Consider the following 12639-nt stretch of genomic DNA (forward strand, 5'->3'; position numbering starts at 1 on the left):
CCCCCTCTCTGTCTATCCTCCCCTCCTCTGCTCTCCTCCTCCCCCTCTCCCCCAGTCTGTCCCCCTCCTCTCATCTGTCTTCATTTTCCTCTGCTATACAAATCACCATGAATCACTCATGAGTTGCACCACAAAATGGCACAGAGGTCTCGCTTGTTTCTGTCCCTCCACCAGGACATCCACTTCTTAGCAGTAAGCAAGCACTCATTCATTTTTCTGCTCACTCTAGTATCTCTGCCATCTAGAAGGAAGCCTGACATAAATCCACTGAACAGATTAGCACAGGAATCACAGAGGCTGTGACTCTGGAGCCAGGCTCAGACTCTGCCTCCTCTGGACTCCTGCGATGTTCTGAGGATCGCCCCATTGCTCTTGCAGTGCTCATCCATTTTCCTCAAGAACTTTTTGCCGAATGTTAGACACTGAGTGTTCAGATGAGACAAGCAAAGTCCTGTCCTCCACAGTTTACAGTGTCACTTAGTACATGCCAGGTATCCAGCTTGGGTTTCCAGTTGTTTCCTAAAAATGGGGTATGTTTGTCTAGTTCCTTTCTCTTCTCTCCTCTTCTCTCCTCCCCCACACTCCATGTAGTGTGTGTGTGTGTGTGTGTGTGTGTGTGTGTGTGTGTGTGTAGGCTGGCACTGCCTGCACACTGGTCAGATTTCTAACTCAGGACAATTGTGCTCTTCTGTGGTTAAATGTGTCCTTGGTGGGTTGAAGGTGAACTCAGAAGTGGGCAGTGAATGCAGAGCTTTGGGGTGAGGATTCCAGGAGGAGCTGTTGTCCATAGGAAATCCTTAACAGGCCTGGTGTCAACCCTCTGACCTTGGGTGAAAGAGCCAGGCCCATGGTGAACCCTATGACCTTGCGAAAGTCCTTTTCCTCTAGTGGTGTTTCTGGATCAACAGCAGCAAATGTTCATCTAAACGACCTCCCAGGCTTTTTTCAAGAGTGAATGCCCAACATGATGATCTTTGCTAACCTATGCTCCTTCAGTCCTTGCAGATGGTCCCGATACCTCAGTCCTGAAACCGACTATAGAGTTTAAGATGGTTTTTCCACAAAGGAAGGTCTATTGAACTTGAACTTTGTCTTCAAATGATTAGAAGGATGGAGGAGCAGACAAGAGCTTGGGCCTTTCTGTCCCTGCTTGTCCATCTACACCTAATGCGTTTTACCACTTGTGCGCTGCACACTCTCTGCTGGGGCCACCTCCTCCCAGAGCTCAGCCATTGGCTGTCCTCATTCTTCCTCTCTTGCTCAAGTGACTTATCTGATTGCCATAAGGCCAAAGCCCATTAGGCTCCTACACTCACAAGAGACCTTGACTCCTGGCCCTATGGCCTCCTCCAGTGGAAAGCCACGAGACTCCCTTCTTGAGCAACTGCTCCCACGTCATGCTGCTCCTGCCTGCAAAGATGAATCGAGCTGAGAAAAGACACAAGGTTAAGACATTGGAGCTCCTAGCTCTTGGCTTACAGCTGCTCATGGACAGGAAAAATTCAAGGCTCCCTGCCCTCTTTGCCGACCATTGCCCAACTGCACCTAGGAAGGAGTGGGAGGCAAGTTCTGCTAGCTTTTGGAACCACAAACAGTCTAGATTGATTTGTTCTTACGGCTCATTGGGTAACTCTGCTGACCTCTTCCCTCTTTGCCAGGCCATGAGGCTCCCTGCTGACCCATGACCCATCCAGATAGGCAGGGACATCAGCCTCTCGGTTCTGAAGATCTGAGATGCGCAGCGCAGCCACCGAGTTCAACAGCTCCTTCCGAGGTGTGATGAGACATGAGCGCAATCTCTGCTTCCTTGCTCATCATCCCCAGATCCTTCCCAATGCAGCTTTTCTTTCTAAACCATGTCACCACCAGCTCCAGGTGTGTCTGTACAATATCTGAGTGGTTGCGTAGTGGCTGGAAATACCTGGAATCAAAGCCTGTGACAGTGTCATTTTGTCAGATCTGCTTAAATTTTTGGAAAAGAAGCATTCTGTGTTTGTGGGTTCTGTAAAGATATTTAAATCTATAGGACATAATGCAAAGAGCTTTCGGGGGCTGCACCTGCACAACGAACTACCACCAGCTGGTGAACTAAGCTGCCATATCAGCCGAGATCCAGAGTTTTGAGTCAGTCTACCCCAGTCTCCACTCCACCTGCCTGCTGCTGGGGGGCCATGGAGGAGCCCGTGCTGCAGAACCAGACCCAGGAGCCTGGCACTGCCCTCAAAGTCGGAACCTGAGTATGGCTGTGACAGGAGATGGCAGCCACCTCCAGCATGGGCTGTGAGACCTTGGAGCAGCTCTGAGAAGCCTCAGAGACCCATGGAGGATCCAAGGCAGAGATGCAATGGCGGAGGAGGAGCCTGCAGGGCCGGCAGCATCCCTAGAACAAGCAAAAACAGCAGGGCCTGTGGGAAGATGCTTTCAAAAAGTGGACTCGAGAAGTGGGAAGGAAAGATGGAGGAGCAGAGCCTTGCATGGGGGAGAACACGGGGTGTGGCACTGCCCACAGATGGTAAGCACAATGGTTGTGCCCAGGGAGCCTCGGGGTGCTGGGCATCGAGAGGGAGGGAAGGAGGGTAGAGGACTGGAGTCGCACAAATCCTGCCCACCCCACCCCCAGATGTTCCCCCTAGCAGCAGGATCACCCTGACTGTGGACAACCACAGGATATCTGGGTCAAGTCCCTGTGATGGTCCAGTATTAATGGTGCTTTGGAAATCAGAAACCTTGAACCAGACCAATGATTTCTTGTAATAAGTATTTGCATGTAAAGCTGTATGGGCAGGAAAATATACGGCATGACACACTGCTGTTTACAGTGCCACTTCAAAGGACAAACACGTGGTGGAGAGATGGGAAGGATCGAGAAGCAGAGCGGAGCAGTGTGAGTGCCATGGGGAGAGGCAGAGCTAGAGGTCCCATAGAGGGGACAGGTGTGGTAGAGAGTGGAGCATGTTGTTGCTGAGAAGGGATGACAGGGTGGGGTACAGCAATCTGGCATACTGCCCAGCCAGCAGCACAGTCTCCCCTGCTCTGAGCAATGACGGGATGTCCGAGATGGAGAACAGCTCATTTGCGGATTTATCTCCTCACCAGACTCCCATGGGCCATGGAGGCCACATTGTTGTGTATAGCCCATGCTGCCACCCAGGCTACGTTGATGCTTGAGGTTCTTGTGAATATCTGTGGTCTGCTTTGCCAGCAAGGGCTATGTTGGATTCTGTTGCAGCCAGGGCCTGTGTGGATGTACGTGCCCTGTGCTGTCAACTGAGGCCATACGGATGTCTATGGGTCATGTTGCCACTGGAAGCCATGTTGATGATGTTGAGGTCCATGGCATGTGCTGCCTCTGAGAGCCATGATGGTGCCCATGGTCCATGCTGCAGCCAAGGATAATGTTGATGTCTGCACTCTGTACTGCTGCTGGATACCATGTCAAGGTTCATGATCCTTGCTGTAACCAAAGTTCATGTGGATGGTCTGTGATCTGTTTTGCCACATGAAGCCATGTTGTATAGACAGAAATGTCTGTCTCACCCAGTCCCACAGCCATTCAGTCCCAAAGAAACACGCAGAGGCTTATATGAATTATAAACTGTTTGACCTATTAGCTCAGGCTTATTATTAACTAGCTCTTACAACTTGAATTTACTCATAATTCTTGTGTATGTTCAGCCACGGGGCTTGATACCTTTTCTCAGTACAGCAATTCTCATCTCGTTTCTGTTGCATCTGACTGGTGACTGACGCTTTTCTCTTTTCAGAATTCTCTTAGTCTGGTTGCCTCACCTATATTTCCTGCCTAAATACTGGCCAATCAGCAATTTATTAAACCGATACAAGTGACAGATCTTTACAGGGTACAAGAGTATTATCCCACAATGTTGATGTTCATGGCCTCTGTTGCCATCAAGGGCCATGGGTGGTGTTCATTGTTCATGCTGAGGCCAAGGTCCCTGTTGATGTCCATGGTCTGGCCAGAGTTCATGTTGAGGTTCATGGTCTTTGCTGCTGACAGAGACCATGTGGATGTTTGTAATCTGTTCTTCCTTGGGAGGTCATGTTGTTGCCCATGGTCAGTGTTACCACTGAAAGCCATATGGATGTCCTTGGTCTTTGCTGCCACCTGAAACCATGTTGATAGCTTTGTGCTGCTGCCAAGGGCCATGATAGTATCAGTGGCCCATGCTATGACCAAGGACCGTGTTGATATCCATGGTCTATACTGCCCCTGAAGACCATGCTGGGGTGTGTGTGTGTGTGTGTGTGTGTGTGTGTGTGTGTGTTCCTCATCCATCAAGAAAATGCAAATCAAAACTACAGTGAGATATATCTATCTCATCCAGTCAGAATGGCTGTCACCAAGAGAAAACTATACTAACAATGAAGATGAGGAAAGCAACTCTGGCACTCTGTGGTGGGAAAATGAACTAGAACAGCCACAAAGGGAGCCAGTAGGAGGTTCAACAGAGGCTGAAAACAGGGCGACCATCAGATCCAACTATACAACCTCTGACAGTAAATATGAAGGTAGAAGTGGAGATCATGATATTGATTTTTTAAAAAAAAAAACAGATTCAGAAAGACAAAAATGCCAAATGTTCACTTGTTTGTGGAATTCACATTAAAAAGAACACACACACGATAGATAGATAGATAGATAGATAGATAGATAGATAGATAGATGATAGATAGATAGATAGATAGATAGATAGATAGATAGATAGATAGATAGGGAGGGAGAAGAGAGAGAGATGTATAGATACTTATGATGATGTGAAAACAGCAGGAGAACAGCTTGGGAAGAGAAAAGAAACAGCAGAAAGGAAAGGGGAGACATGAGTGGTAATGGCGAATGACTATTATCAAAGTGTAAGATGAACATGAATGAAAACGTCATTATAAAACCCATTGCCATGTATAATGAATATATACTAATTTTAAAAGCCTACAAAGATTATCCAAATCTATGGTCTCCAAAATTCTGCGACCAAGACATCTGGGCATTAAAGTCAACCTGCTAATATCTACCGGGTACTTGCTGCTCACATGGTCCTGTGCTGTGGTTGTTATACAGAAATATGTAGCTTAGTCTTTGAGTTGGACATGTGATATCACTACTGGATTGGCCAGTTTTCTGTCAGTATGACAAAATACTTGGAACTAAATCTGTATACAGAAGTTTGTTTGGCCTACAATCTGGGAGAGTGAAAGTTCAAGATCTGGTGTAGGTTTAGTTTTCCTTTCCCAGCAATGCTTCCAAATAACCACTCAGAAACTTAGCATTAATTGTAAATGCTCAGCCGATAGCTCAGGCTTGTTACTAGCTAACTCTTATGTTTAAATTAGCCCACCTTCTGACATGTGGCTCATGGCTCATTACCTCTTTTTTGTTTTGTTTTTGGTTTTTTTGAGACAAGTTTTCTCTGTGTAACAGCCCCAGCTGTTCTGGAACTAGCTCTTATAGATCAGGCTGGCCTCGAACTCACAGGGATTTGCCTCTCGAGTGCTAGGATTAATGGTGTGTGCCACCACCACCAGGCTCTTACCTCATTTTCCACACATCCTATTCCCTCTGTGTCTGCTGGCATCTCTTTTCTGACTCCAGCCTTCTTCTTCTTCTTAGAGTTCTCTGTGTCTGGTTGTCCTGCCTATATGTCCTGTCTAGCTACTGGCCAGTCAGCATTTTATTAAACCAATCCAACTGCCAAGTCTGCACAGTACACAAAAGGTTTATTCCACAGCAATCTGGTGGTCTATTAGTTCAATTAGGGGTCCCTAACTGCATCACAAAAGCATGGCAAAGAATCAGGAAAGATGCAGTCACTCACAGGAGGGGCCACGTTCACTTTCAGGCACTTTGAATAACCAGCTCCAGGAGGCCAGCATGGATCCTTCCTATGAGAAGCAGCCTCAGAGGCCCCTCACCTTGTACTCAGCCCCTCTTCTTAAGAGACCCAGTGCCCCAGGACCACAGCACCAAGGAGCAGCCTCCAGGGCACACCTCAGCAGAAAAAAACACATCTAACTATAACACCCACTGCATGGTGGTGGAGGTCTGAGGAGCTGCACATCCTACATAAAAACATCGTGAGCTCGGCCTGTCGCTGGAAACTCCCACTGAGCTGGTTATCCAAGGAGGCTCCTTGCTGGGAGGAGGCAACATGGCCCCCAAGGTTCTAGGTCCATTTGATGGTTTGATATGGAGCCACAGTAGACTCAATCACATAGCATGTGCACGAGGTCAGGTTGGAGAGTGTGCAAGTTCAGGGAGCAGAGTCCCTGGGATGCTGTTGACAACTGGGGGGGGGGGGGAAGGATAGCTTGTCCTTCCCAGGGCTGTCAGGGAGATAGCCATATCATAGGTGGGGAATTACCATGGAAACAATCAATGCTTTCTACTTGTCCCACGCTGTATCATCTCCTTATGAACCTGGTCCTGATTTCAGACTATCTGAAACATTTGGGACATGATGCCAATACTCTCAGGTGGGAGAAAAAGAGTCTCCCCCTTTTTGCATTTTAACTAAATTTGATCTTTGACAAGTTGGTAAATACTGTCAATTCATTCTGGTTACTCTATCTATCTATCTATCTATCTATCTATCTATCTATCTATCTATCTCTGGCGTTTCAAGACAGGGTTTCTGTGTGTAGCTTTGGTGCCTGTCCTAGAACTAGACCTAGAACTGGTAGACCAGGCTGGCCTTGAACTCACAGAGTCTGGGATTAAAGGCATGCGCCACCACGGGGCTGCCCTGTCTCTTCTTATTTTGCTCATACCCCTGCCAACTCCCCCTCCTCCCTGCAAGTTCCTTTCACATCCACATCTTTTTGTCTTGCTTCGAGATCCCACTGGCATAACCACCACAGCAATCGTGAACTTGTGACAGCTACAGTTGCCTAGACTTGTCTGGACTTGTCAATGGATCGTCATTAGGGAAGATTCTGGGGTTCTCCCCTCTCCAGTGACCCATTGTTTATGAAGGCATTCTTCTTTCAAACTATTGTCTTTATTGACAAGGACCTTCTAAGGTGTCATCAGGCCAGGACAGACGCCAGAGCCACAGCCACCATAGCTGTAAGGGAGTGATATTTTCTGCTTTACAAGTTTCAAAGAGGAGGTTGACAAGGGAGCAGGTTATTAAATAGACCCATGGATCAATAGCATCTGACACATCGTATATATTAATCATTTAATAAATACAGCGGGTTTTATACTGTCCTACTATTAGAGGTTATCAGTGGCCTCAGTGAATGTGCCACATGACCCTGAAACTAAGTAGTTAAATGAACTATGGGATGTTTAAAAGTTTCTTTTTAGCAAATATAAACAGCATAATAGTGGGTATGTTATGACATTTTCATGCTAATATTTCCCCTTACTTTCTGTTGGCCCCTCTTAAGCTTCTTCCCAACTAGTCTTCCTTCTATGGTCCTGTGTGAGTTTATTTTTTTTGGTGAGCCAGTAGGTTTAATCGGGGTTACTTACAGAAGCATGAGCAACATACCATAACTACACCACTGAGGAAAATGCCTCCCCTTTCCCAGCAACCACAGGGAGGGTATACCTCACGAGCGCCTGCCCTGTCAATGAGAGGATGTTGACAGACCTAATTTCGTGTGGATCTTGTGCTCCTAATCACAGCCACTGGGAGTCAAGAATGCAATGGGCATGGCGTGCACTAAGACAGGATTGCAAAATACCCCATCCCTTGCCCTCTTCCCTAGTGTTCTCTGAGCCTTGAGGGGTTGATGGCAAGGGTGTGTGTGTTTGTGTCTCTGTGTGTGTGCATGCGTGCATACGTGAGGGTGCACATATAGTCATGGGGTGTGTGTGTGTGTGTGTGTGTGTGTGTGTGTGTGTGTGACACATCAGGGCTGAGCACTTAGCAGGTACTTACTCTCAGCACTTTGACCAACCAGGAGTCTGCAGTGACCACCACAGACGACAAGAAGGAGCCTCTCCGATGGAATCGAACAGAGCACTAACCTGTGGGCAGGAGCAGAACTCCCCAGAAGGCTGCTGTGTAGACTCAGCATGTCTGTTTAACAACAGAACGACAGCAGCAGTGTCCCACTAGAGCACAACTAGGCTTCTTAAATGAACAGATACACACATGACCGTGTGTCTCCGCAGGTACACACTGTTGTGTGTTTTGTTGTTCAAGGCATTGCTTCACTATGTAGCCCACGCTAGCCTCAAATACACAGTTCTGCCTTAACCCCCTAAGTACAGGGACTACAGGTATGTAGCTCCAATCTTACTCAGTATGTATCTTCAGTAACAGCTGAATTCATAATTTGTGCCAGTTGTCTCTGAAGGGTGAATTTTAGTACTTTTTGTTGATTTTCACATGCTATCTGCTTTATTCTTTTATTTTGCTTTTAACTGTAACAGAAGTTTATTCTCTTGTAACAAGGAAAAAATTCTTGAGACAGTTGGTGGCCACTCGTGGTGCACTGTCACGAACGGGCAGTGGATGGAACACGGTCTCTATTTTCATAGATACATGTGAGGAAAGCAAAAGTCTAGAGAAATGCCTCCAGATGCTTTAAATATAGATCTATATTTTCCTTTTCCTCTCTCTGCTTTCTGGTGTTTTCTCAACCAATCATTATTTACACATGAAACAACTGACGTCCACGGTAGAGAGAGCAGTTGTTCTCACTGGCCTGGAAGAAACTGAGAAACTGGCTTTGGCAAGAGGAAGGGAAGGAGGGACAGAGAGAGAATGAATAGAAATTCTAGTGAATAACAGGCCTTTATTGTTTAGACCCAAAAGGCCAGAGTAAAATGTTGACACCTCCCATTTTCCTTATCCAAAGGCAGTTTCTGCTAAGAAATTCTAAACCCCCTTAACATTCTTTAGGGGATTCTCAAGGCCAGGGCTCAGAACTATGCATAGAGAGCTGTTTGTTCCTGTGTGGAGAGGCAGCTGGGAATTGCGGCTCACCGCTTCAGCAAATATGACTGCGGGAAGGGGAGCATTCACGGCACCCTCTTTCCGCACGGCTGCAGGGCTGGTGAGCAGGAAGACAGCCTTGACTTTCTGGAGAGGGTGTCAATCTTTGTCCAAACTCAGTAGCCATTTCCTAATCTCTCTGTCTGCGCGCACACACACACACACACACACACACACACACACACACTCACAGAGGGAAGGAGGGAGGAGTTCCTCCTTGCTTCCAGTTTCCAGGACAGTAGGTTAAATTACATGGTCTGGTGAGCAGAAACAGGCCGGGACTTCACGAAGAAGGAGAAGACCAGAACTAGGAGAGGAAAAGAATTACCTCAGGGAGGGTAAAGCTTTAGGACACCCCCTCCAAGCACACACACACAACACATGTTCGCACACGCACATACACATACACATGTTCACGCACACGCGCACACACACACACACACACACACACACACACACACACACTCCTCCTTCCACAGCAGGCATTTCTAACTGGCACAGCTCTTTCCCACTTACCTGATGCTCAAAAATCTTAAACTAGCAATTCAAATTCAGACAAGTGCTCCAGTGTCCACGGAAGGGGAAACCTTGGCCTAACCCAAGCGTTAGGAAAAATGAAGGGAGAAGATCCGAGCTGTCTAAAGACAGAATGGGACTTACCTGAAGGTCAAGAAAAAGAGGTCCCTCCAGCACCGCTTATACCAAAGGCCAAGGGTAGGGGAAGCGGGGAGGCAAGTGGTTTTCTGTGGTCATGTCATAAGGCAGGAGAGCGGGGCTTGAAAGACAGCCACAGAGGGGAGCGATGGCGGGGAGGGTCTGGATATGGCGCAGCAGAGTGGGGTGATTCTGTGGGACAGGAGCAAGGCAGGAGCAGCGTCTAGTGGCTGAATGAGTGGCTTCTTTGCACACGTGGGTCAGGAAGATCTTCCCCCACCCTTCACCCCCTCCCCCCACACACACACATAAGGTATTTATCAGCAGTGTGGGCTGAAGAGCAAGCAGCTGAGACATGCTGAGCCTGGCACACAGCAACCACACAGGCACCAAATCGGGAGAGCGGGATAACGGCTTGCAGTCACAGCTATTGTTAGCGCTCACTCGTTCCTGTATACGTTCACCCATCGGTGCTTAGAGCCGGTGCTTTTCCAGATATTAGGGATTACAGTGAGCAAATTAACCATAACACAGGTCACATTGAAGTAGTCAGGCACGGATTCAGGGGAAGTGGTGACCTTAAAGGTTGGCATATGAAAGAGACACAGTACGAAGGCCATCTGACAACAAAGGCAGAGGTGTGTATGCTACAGCTGGGAGGCAAGAGACGTCAAAGACCCATCAAAGGTCAAAAGAGGCAAGGTAGCTGGCACCTCAGGCATCAGGGGAGCACAGCCTTACCCACCCCTGGATTCCAGACCTCCAGCTTCCAAACCATACAGCAGTAAATTTCTGTCATCCTAAGCAAACAGCAGCCACACTTAATAACAGCCTCAGTGGCCGCTAGCCATTCTCGCCATCCTTCTACAGGCAGGGCAAAGGAGCACCTTTTAGGCTAGAGTGAACTTGTACCAGGATTTTGGTTTGGGGTCACCAACCAGCTCCCAAATCATGACCCAGGTCTCATTATTCTTTGTTACAAGTGCCCAGCCTCGGCTTAGACTCATTTCTGGCTAGGTCTTTTAACTGAATCTGCTTCTCTTTATTTACTTTTGCTTCAGAGTATATTACATTTCTTACGTTTATCTATTTCACTTTCATTGCTTCTGCCTGGCAGCTGCCTGGCTTCTAACCCAGGCATCTCCTGTATTCTCTCTTCTCTTCTTCTCTCTTTCTCCTTCCCTTCTCTCTTCCTCTCCAGCCTAGATTTCTCCTCCTATTTATTCTCTCTGTCTGCCAGCCATGCCTATCCCTCTTCTGCAGAGCTATTGGCCATTCAGCTCTTTATTAGACCAATCAAGGTGCCTTAGGCAGGCAAGGTGAAACAGATGCAACACATCTTTACAGAATTAAACACACATCCTTACATCATTGAACAAATGCAGCATAAATAAATGTAACACATCTTTGCCTAATTAAAATAATATCCCAAAACATGAATTCACATTCTCCTCCTAGCAGCAAGGGCTAGCTTTTAAGTTAGCCTTTATGTATACAGAAAATTCACACTCACTAAAATCAGATTCAAAACTGTAAGCTTTCAGTTCTTTAGGTTGGTGAGTGTGGTCAGCAGCTGTGGAACTGCCCCCACTGAAAGGTTCGGTGTATAAAGGCTTCTTGCCAGCATGCCATCTCTTCACAATTAGCAGGGCTACTGAATTGTCTTTAAACTTGTCATTTGGGACTGTTGGAATCTTTTGGCTAGGAAAGAGCAAGCTCTTGAGAGGGGTTGTGAGGGGACACTGTAAAGACATGAGGGTCTCAGGCAAAGAGAGGCCTCAAAATTGAAGAAAAAGTTTCCCCTCATATTGGAAAGCTGAGTTCAGATTTGCAGAAAACAATCCTACTTAACAGGGTCTAGAGTGGACTATGCCTGATGGTGTGTCCCCTGCAGGGAAGTCTCATCCAAAACAGATGAGGAGTCTTCTTGGAGACAGGACCTGCACTGCTATCCCATCTTCTCGCTGGAACAGAACCTCCCGTCCTGTGGGAAGACACTGCCTGTATCTTCCCGCATGGCGGTAGGATATGTAGAAGAAAGAACTCAGCATCTGACAGCTCTGACGTCATTGTAGCCACTTCACAGGTAACTGAAGGCTCAGAGCTTGAGTTTCTTCATGAGTGAGGAGGATTGCCAGGGCCCTTACCTTGTAGGATTATGGAGAGAAATGGAGGATGAACTAAGAGCATTACAAAGAGTCTGTCTTCCTGTACCACCATTGAGCTTGATATTAGCGTTGAGTTCTCAGGTTGCCTTATACTCAGTGTTTTCTGAACCCAATAGTTCTACAGTGGCCATTGATCCCAGCCCAACCACATCCCTACACCTTCAGTCTCCAACCCTCAGTACCCCCCTGTATCACCTCTTGTGAGCTTCATCCTGAGTCTGCCAACCTGGACCACAGTTCTCTAACTTTGCTGTGACACAAGGACTACCCAGAGCAGTGGTTCTCAACCTGCCGGTCACAACCCTTTCACAGGGGTCACCTAAGATCATCAGAAAACACAAATATTAGCATTATGATTCATAACAGTAGCAAAATTACACCTATTACATGGCGGTAGAAAAGCTACATTCATGAAGTAGCAATGAAAATAGTCTTATGGTTGGGGGTCCCCACAACCTGAGGAGCTGTATTAAACGGTTGCAGTATCAGGGAGGTGGAGAACCACTGCTCTAGAATCTAGAAAAGATAAGGAAGAGACAAAGAGCTCACTGAAGAAGGCCGACCTGATTGTGCCTTGACCTCTCACTGGCTTCCAGAACTATAGAACAATCAGCTTGTGTTATTTTGTATCATTAAGCTCGTGTTAACTTGTGGGAGTGGCAGTGGGAGACCTCACACACCCTTGCACACACCTTACAGTTCCCAGTTCTGTGTTTCAACCATGCTGCCGAGCTGGCTTAGTAGGCAAAAGGCACTGGCCCCAAGCCCAGACCATCTGACTTTTTATAGCTAGCAGCACTAGCAGGCTGCCCTGACCTCTGCACATGCGCACTGCAGCACACACCTGCACA

Source organism: Microtus ochrogaster, chromosome 8 (assembly GCF_000317375.1).
Source record: "Microtus ochrogaster isolate Prairie Vole_2 chromosome 8, MicOch1.0, whole genome shotgun sequence".
NCBI lineage: Eukaryota > Metazoa > Chordata > Mammalia > Rodentia > Cricetidae > Microtus > Microtus ochrogaster.